At 34.1% G+C, this 7,043-nt stretch overlaps 1 non-coding gene across 1 annotated transcript; it reads right to left on the bottom strand.

Annotated features, from left to right (window-relative positions):
- Positions 1 to 334: 334 nt before the first annotated feature.
- LOC138810312 (U6 spliceosomal RNA) lies at positions 335 to 438 on the bottom strand. The gene has a single exon (XR_011367107.1). It is a non-coding gene; the product is annotated as a U6 spliceosomal RNA (small nuclear RNA).
- Between the last annotated feature and the right edge of the window lie 6,605 nt (positions 439 to 7,043).

Raw genomic sequence — 7,043 nt, forward strand, 5'->3', positions numbered from 1 at the left:
CAGAGTAGGCATAACATGAATGACAAAGGCATCCAAAAGGTATTTATACCTCACAACAAATCAAATGCAGGCAAAACAAGCTTCTTATAACTTGGGAAATTTGTTATTACAAGATTTTTGAAATTTTATTTTATGGTAAAGATGCTGTAACAGAGGTGCTGTAGTTACAGGAGTAAGGCAATGAGTACATTTCTTGTCAAGCATTGTTATCCACTCTTTTGTTGTTTTCCCACTATCCCTTCCCTCCCCCACCTCCCGCACTCCCCTGCTTCTCTCCCCCCCCCAGTAAAGTTCATTTCCAACATAGCGTCTTGTATCATTGTTGCAATAGGTAAAAAATATGGAACATTGCACAAATTTGCATGTCATCCTTGTGCAGGGGCTATGCTAATCTCTGTACCCTTCCAATTTTAGTATATGTGCTGCTGAAGCGGGCACTGATATTAAAAGTTTTAAGCATGACTGACAATACCTGTTATGTACTAGTTATATAAAATTGTTTAATATTTCTCAGTACTGGTTTCTTCAATTATAGATGCATCTAGTCACATAGGAATCCAAGCTCCATCCTTTGTGTTTGCTTGCTATCTGTATGTAGTAAAGCATTACCTACCCCACAGTTTCCCTATGGACTGAATTAAAATATGTAAAGCATTTAGTACAGTACTCAATACATTATAAGTACTCACTTTATGACCGGTAGCTAGCAAGTTTAAAACTTGGAATTGATGAGGAATGAGTTGAGTTCCAAATAACAAAACAAAAAAAAATAAAATAAAGGTTTACCCATATAGAATTTTCCTGTTACAAACAGAAAAAAATGGTGGGACGTTTGTTTTCTTAAAGCAACTAATGGACTCAGACTAATTTTGAACATTATTTTCCACTCTCTTCAAGGTAAAGGTTTTACTCTTCATACTGCCTTCTAACTAGAAACTGATACTGCATCTCAAATTATCAGTGTCTACATTCCAGGCAGGAAGCAGAAAGGAACCAAAGGCATGGATGATTGCCAGTTCAGTCTCTTATTTCTATCAGGAAAGCAAGCCCCCTCAGACAGCAATCTTATTCCTATTTCTCATCCAGATGGTATTACATGTCACCACTAGTTTATATGTGCCTGGAGAAAAGAGGTTTATGGATAGGTCTTGGATCAGATCCCCAAAACTGTTGCCATTAATGCTTACCAAAACAACAACAACGACAACAACAAAGGGAGTTAGCATTGGGTTAAACCTCCTTTTATTCACTGAAACTCTTTTCTTTTTTATTTTAACAGGAATAAAATAATCCCTAAAAAAACAAAATGAAGGTCTAATATACTTCTCTGGCTACCCCACCTTCTCCTACCTGTATTTTCATATATATCCAGGAGAATCAGATGGAAATATATCAATAACATGACAAAACTCCAAAAAAAATTTTGCACTTGAAGAACTTCATGGACTTCTATTCTTCTTAAAAAAATTATCTTTAAGTAGTGGTTCCAATTCAATATGTCAACTTATAAGTACAATGCCTCTTGATTAGCATCACCCCTTCCATCAATTTCCCTCTGTCAACTCTCCTTAAGCCAATCCCTCTTTTGCCCTAGAGTCTTAGTGGTATTTGTTTGCATGTAGAAATAAGCGAAGACCACACCCTTCAACTACATGAATACATCCATCCCCGATAAAAGTTTGAGTTATATATGTTGAATGTACCTGTAACAAGTATCCATTTCAATGACAAAGACCCAAGGAATTTCACCAAAAAAAAGAATAAACAGGAATTACAAATCAAAAGTGATTATATGATGCCGTTTCTCACAGAGAGTTTTGAGCAGACTAATTCTTGTCTATGAAAAGGTCATGGTAAGTAAAGAATGACATGTTGGAGAAAAGCAGAACTTCCAAGTAAGTGCAGGAACAGAGAGAAAGGTGTCTCATCAATTGTCATGTGTGGTAAGGAGAAATAAAGATGACTGAAAAGATAATAAACACCTACAAACTAATTAGAATACATCTGCCTTGATTTAAGCAATTCTATCAAGGCAAGCTTTTTCCTCCCTTATCTAAATGGAACACATCAATAAAATAGTAATTTTTTTGTTCTATGCCACTGAGAGAAAAACGAAGTATGCTATTTAAGACAAAATTGCAGATAATCATTGTTACTTTGATTTAAATTGCGCAGACTAAAGGTCAAAACACATTTGCATTTGAAATCAGAAAATAAAGATGTCTAGAATCTTGATAAGAATTTTTTGTTGATCTTTCTGAAAATGTTTTACACTCATTTTACAAGAGGAAAATCAAGGAATTATTCATAAGAACTAGTAAATTTTCCAAAATCTTCTCTAATTCTTATAAAAGTTCACTACCAAGACAGGTGGTCAGTAATAGTTTAAAAGATAGGAAGTAATTTTACATTCATAAATGGGGAAAAATGTCTGTGATGATGTGGGGTCATTTATAGTGGACTGCATTAAGTAGGTCAGATCCATAAACTACTGGAGAACTTCTAATTTTTCTCATTTTAAGAACATTCTGACTTAATGAATATCTCCATTCTTACTTAGAATCTCCCATACAGAGTTGTTCAATATTGTCTTGAAAATCAGACAGTGAAGTACTACTATAAAACTTTTGCCAAACTTCTCAGTACTAACCTGAATCATTATTAATCTATAAAAATCATGAGATATTAACCTTCTCAACACAAGGGACAGGAGAGATAATGAATTCTGCTTAATGTGAACCTTAGGAAAAATGAAGAAGACTTGCTTTCCATAATGTTAGATAATATGAAGCTAATGGAGAATATCAGAATTTTTTTCAATTATACATTATATCAATGGAACCAAATATTTCTTCAACAGTATTTTAAAACACATTTAAATTGTTTAGCAAAACATTTTAACAGAAATTTTAATATGATTAAAAGTGATAGCTCATACATAATATTCTTAATTGCATAGGTGTTAAATCAAGTGGTTTTATAAAACTTCTGAACAGCAGAAACATACACATATTAGGTATATTAGAATTTTCCATTTTATTTTGAATTACCCTTAAAGATACTTGATTTAGGTTTTAGATAACCACCCTGTTAATTACAAAACAGAACTACAACAAATAGTATGATTATTAATGTTTTTTCTTAAAGAATAGGAGCACGTTAAGATTAAACATCATAAACACTATGGTATCATGAGAGTAACTGACAAGCTTGCTTTAGAAAACCACTTTCTTTCATCTTAGCAAATTTGAATTTAAAGTTCAAGTACAGATATTATTTTTTCATGCTTTGTTTCTTTAGCTGCTCATTTTCCAAGGGAATTTGTGGGCCAAATATAGTGAATATTTTTTGGTTGCTTGAATATATTTGAAAGATTGTTTTGTGGATAGCAGATCCTTAATCACTTTATGAAAGAATGATTGGGTTATAATAAGAGTTCTTTATTTCTTTATTACTAACCATTGTAAATTACTATAGCTACACAGTAAAAAATTGTAAAAAACAATAATGGGTGAAATACAGTTCTAGGTAAGTTTCTAGTTAAGTCAAAATTTCAACTTTCAAGATGTTAAAAGTGGAGAAAGGCTGTGTCAGATTATTTGCATTACAATCACTGCAACAGAGTTAATACACATGTTAATATCCTAACTTGGAAGTTATGATAGCAGGCAGAAGGACCTTTAAAAGTGATCATGTCATGAAGACCCATGGAGGTTGTAAAAAAAAAAAAAGTTACTCATGGAACAGGGAAGCCAGCCCTCATCACAGAGCAAATCTTCCATGCCCTGCTCATAGACTACCTCCAACACTGTGAGAAATGTTTTTGCTGCTTTTAAGCAACCTAATCTCATTTTTTTTTTTTTTTGTCAATGCAGTCCAAATAGGGTACAAGTCTCCAAGGATAGACAAGTCTGCAAGGAGTTTTCTCAGTATACTAGACAAATAGGGCAAATAGGAAAATAGGATTTTGCTGAAAATACCGTTATAAAGTGCAACCCAAAAAGATTTCAGTATACTTACAAAATCAGTGAATACTTTTATGTTTCAGACTCATATTTGCCCTTTGTGATAACTCCTTTGACACTGCGTTCATTAACAATGTGTGTTTAGCCAGATGCATTAGTATTTAATTCTTACATTAAAAGTAATTTCCTCTGAAGTCTGTTAAGATGTTTCTCCAAATAAAATTAAGAATGTGAAAAACTATTCCGAATAGATTTACCCACTGTATTGGAAGTGCCGCTTTGTTAGGTCTTCTCCTGGTTCTTACCTGGAGGGAGGTAGCTATAAACAGAGTTTGATATCATGTTGATATGTATCATTCACCAATTTAATCTATTCTCTTATTGGCTGAATCTTACCCTATGGATGCAACCAACATAAATAAAATATTGCATTTATACTGAACATATACAGACTTTTTCCTTCTCAATATATAGAAAAGGAACAATTTGCACAGCATTTGCTATATATTAGTGATTACAGAAAAGTGATGTTTTAAAGTACATGTGATCACTAGTGTAGATCATATCTTGAGCATCCACAAATATTAATATTCACAAGGGTCTTGGAACCAATCCCTCAAAGATATTAGGGAAGATTGTAATGAAATTTTATTGGAAATACACTAAAAATAGGAAGAAAACAAATCAACTGTTTCAGGCCAAGCCATGAAATTCTTGTTTTTATGAACTTTGAGGGATTCAGGAGTTATGTTTGGAAGTACTAATTAAGGACTTGTTGCAGTTTATTAAATCATGAAAATGGTGGTTTCTCAAGTACAGATTCTTTTTTTATTCCCACACTTTTATTATTATTATTATTATTATTATTATTATTATTATTATTATTATTATTATTGTGAAAATATCATACAGAGGGGTTACAATTACATGGGCAAGATAATGAGTACATTTCTTATCAAGCATTGTTGCCTCCTCCTTTGTTTCCCCATACCATCCCTTCCCCTCTCCATCCTCCTAGCCCCCTCCCCCCACTCCCCACTCCCTCCACCCCCAACCCGCCAAAGTTGTAAAGTTCGTTTTTTGACATAAGGTCTTGTACCTCTCATTGTTGTAATGGGTCCACTTGTAACCCTATTTAAACCGTTTGTTTTTTCCCTTCCCCTCCACAAATTATATCAGCATCAAATACAGTGAAACCAGGGCTTATACCCTGGCGGAGGTACATACAAAGCAACAAAGAAATCATCTTATAAATATGTTGGAAACAATCTCAAGAAAGAAAAAAAACCATTTGAATCCTTATCTTGTGGTTCATTTTGCCTAACATCAACTTGTCTGAAAGCTTCTGTTTGTCTCAGACATATACTAGTTATTGCAAATAAGGGGAACCATGGGACCTATATTTCTTTGGGCCTGGCTTGCTCCACTTAATACAATTTTTTCCAAGTCTTTCCATTTCCTAACAAATAAGGCATTGTCATTCTCTCTGATGGAGACATAGAATTCCATTGTGTATATATACCACAAACCAATAGACACATGAAGAACTGCTCAACCCCACTAGCCATAAAAGAAATGCAAATCAAAACAACATTGAGATTCCACCTCACCCCAGTTAGAATGGCTATAATCAAGAACTCTAATAACAACAGATGCTGGAGGGGATGTGGACAGAAGGGAACATTACTGCATTGTTGGTGGGAGTGTAAACTTGTTCAACCACTTTGGAAAGTAATGTGGAGGTTCCTCAAAAGACTCCACACAGAGCTCCCCTATGACCCAGAAATCCCACTTTTGGGCATTTACTCAAGTGATGACAAACAAGACCAGTTCCCAGCACAACTATGTTTATTGCAGCGTTATTTACCATAGCTAAGATATGGAATCAAGTACAGATTCTTTACAGGTTTTCTCTCACACTGGTGTAATTGAGTATTGGCAGAAGATTGATAATGCACTGAATGCTACAGGCTGTCTTCTTCAATTTTTTACACTCCTGTCCTCACCTGTACTCATCCTAAAGTGTCTACCTCCTTCCTAACTCACTATTTGTAAAGGAAATAGATATGCCTTTTACTAAATGTGAGTTACAATGATTATTTCCACATAATCAGACTGGGTAAAATCTGTGGAATTTGCAAATATATAATTTTGGGGGAATAGTGCAATTCATACTAACTGTGGTAAAGGTTTGTTTGCATATTTTGGGCTAGTATTCCCAAGGGAACTTGGAGGAATGTCAGAAAAGTCAGTCCAGAAATCTTTTAATTCTAACTCAGAGGTGGAAGGAAGAATGTAAGAAACCAGGGTAGATGAATACAGCTAACCTGCACTCCTTAGAAGTGTATTAGAAATTGTGGAGTTATTCAAAGTCAATCTTTATGTATATTTTGCATTAAAATGTCATTTACTTCCTAAATAAAGTATAAGGAACTTAAAAAATATTAATGGTCATATTTCAACTTGTCAGGATAGTGTTGTTTTACTTGCTACAGAATGAAAGAGCAAAAAAAAAAAAAACAATAAGAACAACAACAAAAGAATGAAAACATATCCACAACATTCTGTCCAGATAAAAGGGCTAAGTAATTTACTTGCCTCATTCTTAAAACACTGTACTGAACATGGGCAATCTAAAGTTCTCTGAGACTGAAAGGCTTCTTTCAGAGGCCAAGGAGGAATTATTTCAGGAGGAGGAAGAAACCCAACATGAAGAGCATTTGTAGATAAAGGTTAGCAGTGATTCTGGATTGGAGATGGTGTTTGTGGTTTCTTTTTACTTTTCCCCCTTAGTCTGTTTAGTTTGTTTACTCTTTAGTGAGGCCCAAAGACAGCTTGTAATGCAGTTCACTATGGCTTCTTTTATTCTTTCCACTAAGGATGCTCATTAAATTAGGCCTTTTAGTTACATAGGCCTTTTAGTTCATTAGTGGACAGAGTGAAGTCCTACTTTAAGGCAGTCAGCAATAGATAGAACAGAAGTGTTTCCGGGACAAACTGAAAAAAAAATTAATCATTAAATCAAAGAAATGTCAAACTGAGTAGGATCTTAAAGAACCATCTGGTTCACTGGTTTAC

This window comes from Dipodomys merriami, unplaced genomic scaffold (assembly GCF_024711535.1).
Source record: "Dipodomys merriami isolate MVZ:Mamm:240054 unplaced genomic scaffold, mDipMer1.0.p SCAF_5, whole genome shotgun sequence".
In the NCBI taxonomy this organism is placed as follows: Eukaryota; Metazoa; Chordata; class Mammalia; order Rodentia; family Heteromyidae; genus Dipodomys; species Dipodomys merriami.